This window comes from Ambystoma mexicanum, chromosome 8 (genome assembly GCF_040938575.1).
Source record: "Ambystoma mexicanum isolate Mex_15411 chromosome 8, UKY_AmexF1_1, whole genome shotgun sequence".
NCBI lineage: Eukaryota > Metazoa > Chordata > Amphibia > Caudata > Ambystomatidae > Ambystoma > Ambystoma mexicanum.
Genome location: NC_090929.1, coordinates 1,567,065,042 through 1,567,082,377, shown reverse-complemented (window position 1 = coordinate 1,567,082,377; position 17,336 = coordinate 1,567,065,042). Strand labels below are relative to the sequence as shown.

Sequence of the window (17,336 nt, the reverse complement as noted above, 5' to 3'; positions counted from 1 at the left end):
CCACCACACATGTCATTGATGCCATCACTGACGCCATCACATCTTTAGCCCCTTTCTTTTATGTCAGCTGAGCACCCATAACTCGTGCCACCACCATGCACTGCTAAGACTAACACCCAGGATATCAAAGATGACACTGAAAAATAAGCTTACATGATATGCACAGCCTCCATTTCGGCCTCTGCAGTCACACAGTAGTTGTTTGCAAGAAGACGTCCTCGGGAATTGATATTTCATGTGCTTCACAAACCTTCATGAAGCATAACTTATCAAAAGGAATGTTTCACAAACTGGGACTCCCTATATTCTTTCTGTCTGTTTCCTCTACGTCAAGGTCGAAAAACAATTGACCTGTATGAGGTTTGGTACATGTGTGACCATACTGAGCGCCTACTGAAAAATTGAAATGAACTGACCTTCACGCCGAACGCAAATACATTCTCATTTTGCAACAACATATCAGCAGTCAATCATGAGAACCGTTACTCCCGACCACGTGCAGACGCGCTGTGTTTACGAAACCAAAATATAGGACGCCAGTCTAACCGCAGTACTTTTGGTGTTTGGTGGTGGCTTCTTACATAGACGCAGTAAGGACTTGTCGTACATTGCCTACCAAGTTTCACTGTACGGTACGATAGTGGTAACATGAATAAAGCACTGTTTCACTTTCTACTGCCACATATAAGTAATGCTTACCTTTCGACACAGTGTTCCATAAGGGTTTGTTTGCGGGGATTTCGGCGTACAACACAAACTAAATGACCATGGCGGCCTTATCAAAAGAATGGTTCTCCCGCAGCGTCAAGTGTGTAGCAATCGGTGAAAGCGCAACATCTTGACGTACAGCATGCCATAGATTAGCCAATCAAAATCTTCTCCACTGAGCGAACAGGGAAGTGGGACCGCAGAGCGGACATAGATCTCACTAATTCTTAGAGTGCTACTTTTTGATCATTTTAAAAGGAAACTACAGTACGATTTCTCACAAAATTTACAAAAGCACGCTTTGGGGATCAAGCCCCTGCCGCAAAACCTATGACAATCCGTCCAGTGGTTTGGCCTGTAGCCGTGCGCAAAGTTTTTGCCCCATTCAGTCTATGGGAAAAAAAAGACGTTTTGGGACCCTCCTATAACTTTGCCCCCCCCCCGGACGAATCCTTACCAAACTTTGGAAAAAAATCCAGAGTGGCCCATATACTTTTTTTGCAAACTTTCGTAAGGATTCGTCTAGGGGGAGCCGAGTTATAAGTCGCCCAAAAAGTGATTATGTATATATTGGGGTGTGAAAGGCAGAGGTCTTCCAGAAAGAGTAACACAGCTGGATACAGTTAACAATCCACTTAGAGATGGCACCTTTAGAGACGCGATTTCCCACTCTGCTGTAGCTACGGAGACAAACAGCTGATCTGTTTTCCTTCGCGGTCTGGTCTTGTTTACATAGTAGAGGACCGCCCTACGCACATCATCTAGGGTGTGTGGTTTCACCTCGGCCGAGCTTTGTGGGTCTTGGAAGAAAGCCGGAAGCTCGATGGACTGGTTCACGTGGAATTTAGAAATAAGTTTAGGTGAGAACCTAGGGTGTACACGTAAAACCAGTTTATCTTTATGAACTGTAAAGAATGGATCCTGCACTGACAGAGCCTGAATTTCACTGACCCTTCTTATAGAGGTTATTGCTACTAAGAAGGCCGTCTTATAAGTCAGGTGTTTGAGACTGCTTTTATGCATGGGTTCGAATGGGGGGGGCCCATGAGTTTAGATAGCACCACGTTAAGGTCCCATCCAGGTGGTGGGTTTGAAATATGAGGGTGAAGTCTCTTTACTCCTTCCATGAAAGCTTCAACCACTGATATCTTCCACCGCGACACCTTGTTATGGGATGTCGTGTATGCCGACAGCGCTGCCAGGTGTACCTTCAGTGAGTTAAATACCAGTCCTGCATCCAGCAGGTGGAGCATGTACGTGACAACTATGGAAGGAGTGCAATCAACTGGGTTGACTTGCTTGTTCTGGCACCAGATAACAAATCGTTTCCATTTGTCAAAGTAGCAGTGCCTCGTGTTTGGCTTCCTAGATTCCTTTAGGATGTCCATACACCTCAGATAATCTGAGATGTCCGAACTCTATGACCTCAGGAGCCATGCTACTAGGTTCATTGAGTTGGGTTGACGATGCACTGTTTGACCTTGGTGCTGGGACAGTAGGTTGTACCAGCCCGGGAGTTTGATGGGTTTGCACACCGCTAGTCTGCGTAGGTGTGGAAACCACGGTAGTCTCGCCCACATGGGAGCAACTAGGACGAGCGTCATTGACTCTCTGTTCATCTTGTTGACCACCTTCCTGATGAGAGGTTTTGGTGGAAAAGTGTAAGCAAACATCCCTGACCAGTTCATCCACAGGGCGTTCCCCTGGGAGTCTGGCTGGGGGACCTTACCTTGGATGCAAATCCTGGGCACTGTCTGTTTTCGCTTGTGGCGAATAGGTCTATAGTGGGGAAACCCCACTGAGAGAAGATATCTTCTACGATTTCTCTGTGTAGACACCATTCGTGTTCCTCTGGGAGGGGATCTCTGCTCAAAGCATACGCCAGAGAACTGAGATCCCCTGGAACATGTTGAGATGACAGAAAGATCTTCCGTCTGAGTGCCCATATCCAAATTTTCTGGGCAAGCTTGGACAGATTTGGCGAACAAGTCTCTCCTTGCTTGTTTATGTAAAACATGGCTATAGTGCTGTCCGTCCAGATCTGCACCGACAGATTCAGCAGGTAGGGCTTGAACGCTTGAGGCGCTCTGAATACTGCCAGAAGCTCTAGCAGGTTGATGTGATTCTTGGTCACCGAGTGAGACCAGAGACCCTGAGCTGTGTGGTGGAGGAGGTGAGCTCCCCACCCTGTCAGGCATGCATCGGTTGTGACTACCGCCTGTATCTCGGGATCGTAAAAGGGTTTCCCCTTAGACAGATTCACTTGTCCACCAGTGAAGGCTTTGTACCAGTGTTGGCGAAACGACCACTAGATCGTCCCACTGACCACTTGCCTGAGACCACTGTTTCGCCAACCATTCCTGCATGGGACGCATGCGCAGGCGTGCGTGGGGGACCAGGTAAATACATGGCGCCATCAAGCCTAGCAAACGCATTGCTTTGCGTACCGTTATCTGGCGACCGGCCTGATATTGCGGAATTTGCAGTCGTATATTCCGAATTCTTTCTTCTGAAGGAAAGGTCAACCCCTCTTGGGTATCTAGGATAGCTCCTAGGAATTGTTTTGAGGTGCTTGGCACCAGGCTTGACTTCTCGTTGATTGAGAAGCCTAACTCGTGGAGGAGGTCGATAGTCCTTTGAATGTTTGTCCTGCAAATTCCTGGGGTTTCCCCTGTTATGAGCCAGTCGTCCAGATAAGGGTACACCGGGATTGCTTCCCTGCGTAGGTGTGCAGCCGCCACCGCCAGTACCTTGGTGAATACCCTTGGTGCTGAAGCGACTCCGAAGGGCAGTACCTTGAATTGGTAGTGTCGACTGTCCACCTTGAAGCGCAAGTACTTTCTGTGCGCTGGGAACATGGAGATATGAAAATAAGCATCTTTCATATCCAAGGTTGCCATGTAATCCCCTTTTTTAGGAGGGGGATTACTTCTTGTAGCGTGGTCATACAAAATTTTTGGGGCTTGACATACTTGTTGGCAGGCCGTAAATCCAAATACTGGGCGCATTGTCAAGTCTTTCTTTGGCACAAGGAAGTAAGTTGAATAAATACCCTTGTTTACCTGGTGTCCCGGGACGAGTTCTATCGCGTCCTTTTGTAGCAGAATGGCGATCTCCTCGAGGAGAATCTTCTGATGTTCTAAGGAGTGTACTCTGTGTCGTGGAGGATGGTTCCGGGGACGCTGCAGTAGCTCTATACAATATCCTGTGGATACTGTTGACAGCACCCACCTGTCTGATGTGATCCCTTCCCAAGCCTGGGTGAAGTTGGAAATGCGTCCCCCTACTGGGGTTGCGTGAGAAGGGACCCTGAACTGAGCGTCACTGCTTTGGTGGAGGCGTGCCGCCTCCCTTGCTGGGGCTGCCTCTGCCTTTACCACGACCTCTCCTATTACCCATGCCGTAACCCTGGGTAGACTGTTGGTTGTTCCACTGTATACCCTGCCCCTGGGAATAGTTAGATCCTCTCTGGGAATGGGCGACGAAAATTACTATTCCCTCTCTGGTTAGGGGGTTTATTTGTTAACTGGCCAAGGGACTTGAGTGTTTCGGATTCGTCCTTGGCATTTTTCAGTGCGTCTTCGACTGCCTTACCAAACAGATCGGTTTCCACCGGTTTGTCCAACAATGATGCCTGGGTTTCTGCCTTAAAACCAGACTGCTGTAACCACGCATGTCTTTTGATAAGAGTGCCCTCCGCTATCAATCTGCCTGCGTTGTCCGCGGCGTCGAAGGTTGCTTTCAGAATGCAACCAGGCACGGCTCTACCCTCTGCGGAAATCCAAGCTAACTGGCCCTTTAAAGGTTCAGGAGCAGAGGCTACGAGTGCCGCGACTTCTTCCCACTGATGGCAGTTGTAGCTGGCCAACAGGGTGGTGGAGTTAGCAATCCTTGCTTGATAGGCGGACGTTGAGGCTACTTTCCTGCCGAAACCGTATAGTTTTTTGCTCTCCTTGTCGGGAGGAGCTTCGGACGATGACAAGGGTGTTCCAGCCCTCTTACGAGTGTTGGTGACAACTAGGGAGTCTGGCTTCAGATGTCCTCTTATATAGAGAGGGTCAGACTGGGCCGCCCTGAAAAGTTTTTCAACCCTGGGATTGACTGCTCTGGTGAGGTTCGGGTTCACCAGGGACGGATCTATTCTCCGCTGAATGGACTTAAGGATAGGGATGGTCTGGGCAATAGGCCTCCTTTCTCCCACTAACTCTTCTGCGAAGTCCCTTTCCTCCTGGACACCGTGGGTGTCAATGTGGAAATGTTCTGCTGCGCGAGCGAGAACCTCATTTAGGAGGGGTTGGTTATCGACCGGGGAGTCGGTAACCGGGGCTTTGTTCTCTACCGGGGAATCTACTCTGTATGTTTCTGGGTCATCATCTTCTTCTTCCTGGTCCTCATCATCCCCATAGTAGCCCGTCCCGGTTTGCTCTTCTATCATACCAAATTCTTGGTCCTCACCAAAGGAAGCCTCTCCTTGATACAGTGAGTATGGTCTTGCGTAAGGTTGTACCTCGAAGGGTTCTGACCTCATCGGAGTTTCAAACCGGGGCTTTTTACTCGGGGGGGATAGGATCAGTAGAGCCTGAGGGTGTGGCCCCTTGTGGATCATACGAGAGGAAATGTTCTGGATTTTTATCATAAAAATCAGCCAAAGACGACATTCTTGACATGACCCGATATATGTCTTCACTGGACCATTTTTTGGAACTGGGAATGACTCTCTCAGCAAGTCTATGGGATTTATCTTGAGTAGCCTTGCTGGTTGTAGACCTATCAGCAGACCTGGTTTTGTCTGTGTTTAGGGGGAGTGGAGTGTTTCACAGGTGTGGAAGAATGCACAGGTAGTTTCTTCTGCTGTTTTCCCCCCTCCCTGTGCGTTGAAAAATGTTTTTCCTGTCCCTTAGTGGCTCCGGAGTTTTTCGACGCCTGGCGTCGAGGATCGGGAGTGGTGTTCCTGTCCTTCGAGCGTGGGGCCTCGCTGGCTTTAACTGCGGGCTCCGACTCCTGGAGCGCGACCTGGGGGTGGAAGTCGTCTTCGTCTTCCGACGATCGAACCTCTGTTAGCCTAGGGAGCGAGGCACTCTTGGCAAGAGTGGATGATTGCCTGGAGTCATGCGGCGATCTTGATCGAGAGCGCCCAGAGGACACCGAATCGGACCGTTCTGTTTGTGCCTCTTTCCGAGAACTTGACGTTGTTGAGTCTCGGTTGGACTTAGTGTGTTTAGTGTGTGTAGTATGTGTAGTATGTGAAGCGCTTGTGTCGCCGGGGGTCTTCACCATAGCCGCCCTGCCGGACGACCTTCCGAGGTCGGGGACCTGCGCTCGGCTGTCTTTCGATGCCATAATGCCCTCGCCGTCCGAAAGTACGGCGTCGCTGCCATCGCTGAAGGCGCCCTCCGTTGCCATGGCCGCCTGCCTGGCATGGTGAGCCCAACGCTTCGTCGAACGGTCCTTAAGTGTCTTAGGTTTAAACCTACTACACGCTCCGCAGTTCGCTTCGGGGTGGTCCCTCGGCAAGCAGAGATTGCACGTGGCATGCCTGTCGACCCAAGTGTATTTGCGATTGCACTTGGGGCAGAATTGAAAAGGGGTACCCTCCATACGCACCTTGAGGCAGCGGGCAGTTAAGTGTAGGAAATGTATAAGGTGTACCTATATACCAAGAGTGTAGAGTATGTACCACCCCCCACTCTCCCTACTTGCAGGGCCGAGGCCAGAGGCCTTCCGAGGCCCGGGCCGAGGCCAGCGGCCTTCCGAGGCCCAAATCCGTCGTGCAGCAGCCGACGGTCGATCTCTTCTCCAGCCGGCGTCAAGTGTCGAAGTTCGACGTTGGGGTGGGGAAGGATGTGAATAGATTAATCATTTAAATTTTAGCAAAAGTATGACTAAGGCCAGGGGACGCCGCAAAATGCTTCCGACCAGTATGGCGGAAAAAAATCTGAGGATCCTAGACGCGTGAGGGATCTTGGGTACAGTGGACGTCACACTAGGCATAGTATTACTGGCACGCCCTGTTTCGACGCCCATTTTCGAGTTTCGAAAAACAAACTGTAATACTCCGCAGCTTCCACTAGATGTCGGCCTATGCACAGCATGTGATCTAAGCAGATTTCACAAGCCTCAGAAATATATATATATATTATATACACATCCTTGGTGCCACAAAGGCTTCTACTGGGGTGACTGAAACCAGTAGTTGTCCCTACTGGCTGTGTGAATGGTGCAATTCCTGAACACTTGTATGCTTGGATTTGCTTCCAGCTCGTATTTTGGATGAGGAGGCTCTCCTTCCTTGCAGCCATTTCTTCAGATCTACTTCTGGAGCCAATAATCGCTCAAAGATGAGCAGCCTGCAAAAAATCCAAAGACTACTACTGAAATAGACTTACATGCCTTCCTGTGTACGGCCCAGTGAATCCCTTATCCTCTGCCTGATCTGCGAGAACCCTGAGCAGTGCTTCAGTCCTTGGGCTAGTAGTCTCCACACCATCTTGATTCAGCCATTCAGACCCTTCGAAAGCATCCTTGGACTGCCCAGCTCTCTTGTGGGCTAGCTCGCCAGAAGCGTCACTGTTCGTCATTGAAGTCCGTAACTTTGGTGGTTGCCAGCTTGTGCCACATCTAGCCTTCTCCCCCAAATTCAGCTTTCCACCTTCAAGGGAACCTGTCCTGGAGCAGTTGCTTTACCAGCGACAGGAAGGATGCCTGCCATCGCCAGTGTACAGTGATAGTTGCTGGAACACACCTTCCTCCATCCAGTGAAGTATCCCAAGGAGGCCTGCATCGTTGGATTCTGCATTCCATCACGGATAGGGGTTGCATCTCGCATTACCAGCAAACAAGAAGAATCCTCAAACCTGAAATGGCAGCAGATCGAGCCCACAGACAATCCACAAAGACATCTGGGAAAATCAGAGTCAGGGGGGTGGGGGGGTAAATATGCATCAGTGCGCCTGCCTCTAACCCCCTCCCCGTCCTACATAGTATAACATAGGTAACCAGTCCCTTGTCTCCCATCTCCATTCCACTTACCTGGGTCGGCTATCCATGCCCTAGGTTAGTGTTGGGTCTGAAATGAAGGAGAACTCTGGATTACCTAAAATTGTTGTAGAACTTTGAAATCGCTTGAAACCATCAACACCACAAGCCCATTTAATCCTTCCGACTGAGAACTCATACTGGTGAGAAACATTGTGTGTACTGTGACTTTTGGGCACAAAGCCCAATTTACCTTAGGTTGTGGAGTAAGGATATTGTCTTGTGATTTGGTGCCTATCATTTACTGCATATATTACTCATCTGCTTTGCTGACTACATTATCTGATGTATATTTGAACATATGGTGATTGCACATATTTGTATCCAAATATTTTGTGATAATGCTACCTGTTAGATTCATGTTTCAGCATTTACATCAAGCCTATAATAAATAACTATTTTATAATTGACTTGTCTGAATTGAATTATTGTGCGCCATACTGTGTGGACTTATTGAGGGTGCTTGACCCCATTCACACTCTCCCGATGAGACTTAACTGCTCTCCATTGCTACCTTGATTGGGTTTCGGCTATCCTCTCAAGAGACCCATCTTCTAAAATCTCTCCACTGATTCTAGAAACTTTATTTCTCTTCCTAAACCCTCCTCCCACTTCACCCCTATCTCATTCCGTCATTATGACCTAAGGTCTTTCTCTTCTCCTTCTCTTTCCTTGCTCTCTTCGGTTTTACTTCCTATTCAACATTTTTCCTCACTTTCTTCTGACCTAGATGCCTCTACATGACTCACTCCGCCCTTGACCTTCACTACCTCTCTTGTCCCTTTCATACCTTCTGGAAGCTATCACAACCATGGTTATCTCCCAATCTGTGTTCCACTCTTTGCAAAGTGGAACAATGCTGGAAGAAAACTCACACCCTCTCTGATCTCTTTCTGCACTTCATAAGACTTCTCCTGAGTGCTGTACATTCCATCTCTTACTTCATTCTTGTCCCAGCACCTCCATTGTCTAATTCACATACTCAATAAAACGCTCTTCCTCTCCTCCCGACCCCTCAATTTCTTATAAACTCTCCTCTGACTTTGCTGACTATTTCCCCTCTAAGTTCTCTTCGCTGCACCTTTCCGTATGCTAAGCCAATCCATTCCTACAAGGCCCCCCCTACCCTCCATATTGCTACTCTGCTTTCTCTCTATTCACTTCTTTTGATAGAGATTAATTTCAAGTGTTCACCATCGGATTCTATTCCCTCATGTCTTATCCCTATTATATAGCCTACCATTCCTTATCTTGCCTATCTTTTCAACCTTCCCATATCTTGATCATCCTTCCCTTCCTCATCTAAACAAGACACTACCAATCCCATTCTTTAAAAACCTATCTTGACGGCTCTTTTCCTTCCAATTTTTACCCCATTTTACTTCTCCACTTTTTCTCTAAAGTACTAGAAAGAGCTAGAAAAAAACATCTATTTCATCCCACCTTTAACGCCCACTCTTTACTGCCATCTGTTCAATTTGGCTTTCGCTCGGCACATATCCAACTCTTTCCTTTTTGCCTGTCAAACCAACCTTTCATCCATTCTTATTTCTCTTGATCTTTCGAGTGCTTTTGATAGTGTCCATCTCCCCACATTACTTTCTGTCCTCACCTCCTGGCTTCTATAGGAGGTGTTCTTCAACTGGTTTCGATCTCATCTTTCTTCCAGCACTTATTTGGTATTGTGGGCTAGTCTTGCTTCTAAGCCCAGTCGTCTTCTCTGCAGTGTTCCACAAGGTTCTATGCTTGGTCCTCTGTTCTTCTCAATCTACACTATTCCCCACACTCCACTTACCCAATCTTTTAATCTCATGTCATTTTTATGCAGGCGATTCAGAGATCTTTTCTCCTTCTCCCTCCTACTCTTCACTCTTGTCTCTACCTGCCTGTAACGCTCACCTGGTTCCCCCGGAGGCGCGGGTCTTGATCTGGCGAGGATACTGTCTTCAGTGTTAGGCGCAGGGTTCGTTTTGCTCCCGGACTGGGCCCCCTTCCCACCGACAGTTTAAGCTGAAGAGAGAGATGTCTGCAAGGGTAAACCAAGGTATTAGTGTTTGGAAGGTTCGGAAAGTTCCTAGCCCCTCTCGCCCTTTCTTTCCCCGTGGAACTGGGTTGATATTGCGCTTACCTTATATAGGTAAATGCCGGGCTCTCCATCCTGCGTCTTATGCAGGGGCGCTGGATCCAGTTGCTTTACTGGATGCGAGCTCTGCCTCTTGATAGCAGAGGATTTGCTGAGAGCGAAGACGCCGTTAATGCACGAGCGTGCCTTGTAAGTATTAAAGTTCCTTTTGCCTTGTTTTCTTCTCGTTCAAAAGTCTTAAGTCTGTAAAGTCTATGTCTTTCCCTTTTCAGATGCTGTGACGATGAAGATTATCCTTCTAATGGCACGTAAGTAGAAAGACTGCACTAGCGCTGGAGAATGCTCCGTAATGTCTCTTTTGTCTTTGCAGGTGCTGAGGTGCAGCGCGAACAGATTGAAAGCGTTGGAACGGGCGTAACACAGGTATGCAGAACTTGTAGTTGAATATTGCTGACCGATGTTCTCTCTCTTTGCAGATGTCGGATGCCGGAAGAGAAAGGCAGAAAAAGGCGCCTTGGATGCTGCCGTTGGATTCGGTAAGTAGATTCACTGCCTTTACTTTAACCTAACCTGTGCCTTTGTTTTGCAGGAGCTGCAGAAGACTGAAGAAGACTGAAGATTGGATTCCAGCAGGTTATTTCGTGTTCACAGGATCTGGAGCTGGAGGTTTCCTGGAGCTGACACGGTGAGCGTCCTGCTGCAGATGCAGAATAACGCGAAGCACGTGAAACCAATCGGGTGTGGTTTAAATAGCCTTCTGTAGTGCTTAGGTGTCTCCTTCCACGGACCCACCCAGGTAAGAAAAGAGTTCCAGATTTCTAAAAGAGTTCCTGTGTTCCGCTTCCAGGGAGTGGCTCCTGCTCCACCCAGACAGAAAAAATAGTTCCAGGTAGAGAAGGTTCAGGAGACCAGTTAGCTGGTAAGTAAGCAGCATGGTCTGCTACAGGTAGGTCCACCAAGCACTCTTATCCTATATGAGCCCGGCGCTTCCTGTGCCGGGACCAGTCACCATCATGAGCCTGGCGCCACTGGCGCCAGGACAAGGTCCAGAGGGTCCCTATAGGGACTGGCTGGTTCCTGGGATCAGTCATGGGCCTGCTTCCAAGGTCGTGGGGCAAGTCCTGACCGCTTGGAAGCAGGGATCATGACACTGCCTTTCTGCATTCAGTAATGGGTGTCTCCTCACTTTAATCTGAACCGCTCCAAAACTGAAATTCTATTATCTACTGCTTCCTCCCCCACAGCCTTTCTTCCCTTTTCCCCACTTACTTGCAACCTATGGGCCATCTTTGAACCCTTCCCAATCTTTCTCCCGTCATTTCTCTACAATTGTCAGTATCGGTCACTATCATCTGTCACGATCATCTCTTTGATCTTCATTGTACAGAACCCTTTCTTTCATTTCAGGCCACCAAACATCTCATCTCTGCTTCCATTTTCTCCGAACTGGATTACTGCTCTGTCTGCCGCTATTACTCCATCGCTTATGTCCATTCTGCCTTCCATTCGAATCTCATCTTCTTCACTTTCTTACCATAGTTTTCAAATGCTACCGTCGCCAAGCCCACATGCCTCACCTGTATTCCTCTAGTGTCACCTTACTGTCCACATTTCCTCCGTTCTCAACACCTGCATAATCTCTGTCCCAAAACATCCTTGTACTCTTCTCATTCCGTTTCTTTTACCCTTCTTGCACCTAAATTATGTAACTCCCTTCCTCCTTACATTTGGTCCTCTCCCTCACTTCACATTTTTCATACCAGGTTAAAAGGCCCATTTTCTATCCTCTCCCTCTGCTTATTAACTTTTCTCTGTTGCTATTAATTTTTAAACTTATCTATGAATATGTTGTATTGTTTTTTGTAAGTTCTGTGTAGCGCACTGGCAAAGTGCTTTATAAATTTCAATAATATACAAATAAAAACACAAATTAGCCAAATGTATTGGGCAAGCCATGCTTTGAAAACAGGTTTCCTCAGACCTACTTCATATTGCCTCTCAAAGACAAGGGCTGGTGTTTAAAGTTTTAACCTAGATTTTATTTTTTGTTTTAAAAAGCTTATATAGCACCTAAAGCGCTGGAAATAAGACGGTACCAAAAACCTAAAATAGGAATAAGGCAAAGACAAGGTAACAGCACATCTCACAGGACAAACGTCAGGTACAAACATGGATTAGGATGGCGCAGACAAACAAATGGGATTTGAGTCGCTTCTTACATTGGCTGAGGGGGGCAGGAAGGACTATCCAGAGGGAGGGCATTCCAAAGGGGGGGGGGGGTTGGAAAGGACAAACGGGAAGCAGCACAAGGATGCAAAAGAAAAAACAGAGGAAGATTGGGCTCACGGACAGAATGGCACAGAGAGACCAAGGAACAAAGATAAGATGGGGCCAGGGCGCGAATGCTCTTATAGACTAAACAAAGACAATTAAACTCAAACCAAAGATGAATTCGGAACCAATGAAGACAGGTCAGATAAGAGGAAATTCGGAAAGACGAAGGAAGGTTAAACAGAACTATAACGGCAGAGTGGAGGATTGAGCATACAGGAAGATTGGCATATTTAGGGAGACAAATATATAATGAACAACAATAGTTAAGCCAAGAAAGACTGATAGTCTGCAGAGGTTTGGTGGAAGAAAAAGTTAGAAGATGGCAGATCTTCTTAATATTACTGAGGTGAAATGGACATGATTGGGCAATAGACGTGATCTGGGGGAAGGCGTGAATAATAAGAGTAAAAAAGGAAGCCAAGATTGTGTGCTTGAAGGCCAATGGGAAGCTCAAGAGGGGAAAACAAAATAGTGCGAGGAGAAAGGATAGAGGCAGAAGCAGGGAAAGAACAGTATTTCGGTTATTTTAAGGTTTAGGCAAAGAAACCAAAAAGCCATCCAGGATTTCACTGCAGTCAAGCAAGAAGAAAGACGCAGGTGAACGGAGTCATCAAATGAAGAAAAGGAAGTGAAAATTTGGGCATCATCGGCGTACAGGTGAACCCGAAAGCCGAAACCAAGAATAAGTGATGCTAAAGGAGAGGTATAGAGTTAGAGAGATATGAGGAGAACCATGAAAGAGTAACGTTGGAAAACTGAAGATAGGAGTATAAAGTGGTGTTGGGTGATCCACCGTATCAAAAGCCGTGCTTAGGTCAAGTAAAACAAGACTAGGAAACAATTTACGATGGTGAGCGTGAATAATAGAGAGCAGGGTCTCGGTAGAAAAACCGAGACAAAACCCGGAGTGGTGAGAGGGGAGACTATTGTAAAGATTAAGATACGAGTTTAGTTGAAAGTAAGCAAAAAGCTCAAGAAGCTTTGAAAGTTAAGGGAGCATGGAAAGAAGGCAAACATTTGAAGGGTCGGCCTGGTCCAAAGAAGGTTTTTTAAGAAGGGGGATGACATAGCTAACACGGTCATCACCAGAACAGACTATGTAAGAGACAAATCCTTACATCTTACACCCTACCTCGCGATAACCATAGAACATCGATACCTCAACACTGAAACATCGACACACAAAGAATCCCCCGAGACACCCGGAAAAGAGGCGGGAGCACCCAGCAAGAGAGAGGGATGATTCCAACCCCAGTAGCCCATACATCACAAGAACAGAGGGGCACCATTGATTCCCACAACATACCAGACAATACGACGAAGCCCTGATAACTATCAACCCTACCATTAACCTAACAGACCAATTCAATGAAGAAACCATCGCCGATGACCATCAACCAATGGTCATCACTGGAGAAGCACCATGATTGAATAGCCCTGCTATCAACCAAGCGTACCACTTCAATGAAGAAGCAGCCGTCGCTGTTCTTCATCCAACCAACATCAATGCAGAAACACCACGACCGGACAACTACAAACCTGAACAACGAACCATCATTAAACAAAAATCACACCTGGAGAATCGACTATAATTTAATAAACGCAAGGTCAATGTCCAAACATTCAACCGAAATATGACCTCTTATCAGACAGATGCATCGACATCCATTTGTAACTGAAACATGGCTGGGCGACAATTACAAGATCACCCTCAACTCCCTGCCTGAAATCTTCTAATGCATTCAAGCAAACAGGAAAACAAAAGGAGGAGGGGGGAGGGGGGCTGGTAATCATCCACAAGGAAACACTGACTATCAAACTAGAAGATCAACTAAATATCAATAAAAGTGAATCCTTAATACTGCGTTGCTCAGTAAACCCCAAAACAAACCTGAAATTCGTACTGATATACAGACCACCAACCTACGATGAATACGTAGACGCCTTCACGGAAGCAATCACCATCCTAGCCTTCAAGCACAATCATCTGATCATCCTCAGAGATTTCAACATCTGGTTCGATGAAGAAACCACAACCCCTCAAAAATCTTTAACCGCCCCAACTAGCAGCTATGAATCTACAACAACTAGTAAAAGGAGCAACACACTCGGCAGGGCATACACTTGACGCAATCTTCGTCAACATGGAACTCATCACCACGGCACCCCCAATTCAAATACTCTGGAGGGCCCACCTCATCATTCCATTCATAATCACAATGGCCATTCCAACAAAGAAGCCACAAGACAAACCACTGATCACCATGAAAAGAAATTGGAGAACCATAAAAAACTCCAACCTAACTGAGCTCCTGGAACTCAGTAAACCACAAGCAACAATTATGGAAGAAGCCGACCTAGACAAAAAAAGTTGCCTTACTCCATACCTGGATCGTAACCACACTAGACGGCACCACCAAAGAAAAACCTTTCACCCCCTCACGTAAGGAAACCATGGCAAAATTGTTCATCCCGCTACTCAGCTCCATGAAAAAAAACAAAAACGAAAACTAGAATCCGAATGGAGGATCAACAACAACACTGCAAAAAAATTGAAATTCCTGCAACAGATCCGCGTGTACAAAAAGAAAATGCAAAAAGCGAAGAGGAAGCACGACAACCTAATCTTCAAAGCACCAAACACCCAAAAAAAGAGCTCTTCAAAATCAAACTAAATAAAAAACCCACCAGGATGCAACAACACGCCAATTCCATCGATTAGACTATGCGATGACCTAGGAGACCACTTCAAAAATAAAATCACTTGCATCCAACACACCATATAAAGCAGACCACGCGCTCACACTTCAGACACCACCTACCCTCACGAGGAACATCCAAAAAAACTACAAAGCTTCCCTGAAAGATCAGTCGAGACTTTCGGCAAACTGGTAAATCATAGCAACAAATCAGGCTCTCCAGAAGACCCCTGCCCCCTGGACATTTACCAATCAATTCTCAAACAAAGAACCCCCATGGATTACCACAGGAATCTCCTCAACCTCTCAATCTCAACAGGTCGAGTAACACAGGCCTTCAAATCGGCGTACATCAGGCCGCTACTCAAAGACACAACAGGAAACGTAGAGGATTTATCCAACTAGAGACCCATTTCCAACATCCCGTACATAGCCAAACTGCTAGAAAAATACATTTACAAAATAACCCAAGAATTCCTAGAAGAGCACTGCCTACTCTCAATATGGGACGACCTAAAAACAAACTCAGATTTGGACAACAGTACTGCCTTGATTGTTCTTGACCTATCCGCAGCAATCGACACGGTCAACCACAACATCCTCATAAAGAGATTAGGACTGGGAATATCAGGTACTGCCCTACTATGGATCAAATCCTTCCTAACAAACAGAACCGAAACCGTATGGATGAAACCATTTAAGTCCACCCAAGAGACTCCACGTGCAGAGTACCAAAAGGATCATCCTTCTCCCCGCTTTTATTCAACATCTACCTATACCTATTAATCAAACTCATCAAAAGACACGGCCTCACATGCTCCAACTGCGCCAACGACACACAAATAATCTTCAAAATTGAAGACACCCGAGAAGAAAATACAACACTAGAGAATTGCCTCTGTGATATGTTCAACTGGATGAACCTGAACCACCTCAAAATTAACAAAGGCTAAACAGAGATAATAGTTACAAAAAACGGAGGAGATATCAACTACATTCCCTGGCCAAGAGAACTCGGCACCACCCCAGCGCCATCGCCAATTGTAAAAACCCTTGGGATCCTGATGGACAACAACCTGACTCTAGAGCCACAAGTAAACGCTCTACTCATGAAATGTTTCCTTCTCCTGCGAGTGGCAAAAAGGATCCTACCATTCGCCAACAAAACACTTACTGTCATCGCCTTGGTCATGTCCAGAGTAGATTATGCCTGGGTATGCATGAACGACTTCCAAAAAAACTACAACGCATACAAAATGCGGCAGCCAGACTCCTTCTCAAACTACCCAGAAGAGAACACATCACTGCCGCGCTAAAAATACTACATTGGCTACCAATAAAACAGCGAATAAAGTTCAAATCAATGTGCATCATGCACAGAGCAATACACAAAGAAGGCGCAGAATTCCTGAGAGATAAACTACACCTACACCAGCCAACAAGAACGCTCAGATCAAGCAACGACATCCGCCTGGAACCGAAACCCTATAACAGAAGAAAACTCTGGAGGACCCTCTTTCTCTCACCAGGCACCGAAAACCTGGAATGACCTACCAAAGAATATACGGAACACAAGAAACCACCCACTATACAGGATACTCCTCAAATCCTGGCTCTTCTCTGCGTAACTACAACACCAACGCTCAAGAATGTCCACACCGCTAAACAACGATGAATAAAAATACTGATCTCGGTGACTACCAAAAAGAAAGAAAGAAAGGACACTAACAGAACACAAGGAACGGACCCCACGACAAACCATAAGACATTATGAGAAATAGCCACAAAAGGAGGACACTAAAGACTGAACACATACCCAGACCACGACTCATCCACAGCTTCCTGGCCTGCACCATATCCAAAGTTCCGGCAGACACATTCACATAGACAGTATGTTAAGAGGAGACCACAACTCCTGCTCCGACACCCAAGGAGCAGAATAGACACCCATCCCCACTATACTTAGTTCATTAGAATTACAACACCATGCAGAGTTTGTTCGTTAGAATAGAACAGGGAGCATGTTGCACGTATAAAAAATAAAGCAAGGCTAAAATTCTGTCAGGCGTAGGCCCCTTCCCCCTATACAGGACGGACGCACTAATCTAGCTGTGCTTTACGATTGCACTTATCTAACGGGACTCGCAAACCTAGCTGCTTCTCTCCATGCAGGATTCCCGAAATTGAGGCATTCAGCCACACTGATGATTAGCTGCATAACATATAACCCACTAACCAAAAAACCTCACATTTTCTGCATACTTAATTCGCTCACAAACTAACACAACCACCTCTCGCACTGCAAAGGTGGGTATCACGGTCTGCAGGGTATGCTGTGTCCTGTAGTAAATAAGGTATCTAGGGCGTTGTTACATCCTTTTTCACGGGCTTGTTGCATGGACAGGAATGTTCCATCTGGAAAGAGGTGCCGCAATGTGTTTATTTGTAATTTTTTAGTCCATTATTGGAAAACTTTT

The 17,336-nt window shown here is 46.6% G+C and overlaps 1 protein-coding gene across 1 annotated transcript in view; it reads right to left on the bottom strand.

The window, feature by feature from the left end:
- The window catches only part of SMC3 (structural maintenance of chromosomes 3), a 1,173,064-nt gene that overhangs the window by 1,012,138 nt on the left and 143,590 nt on the right, over positions 1-17,336 (bottom strand). The window lies entirely within an intron of this gene.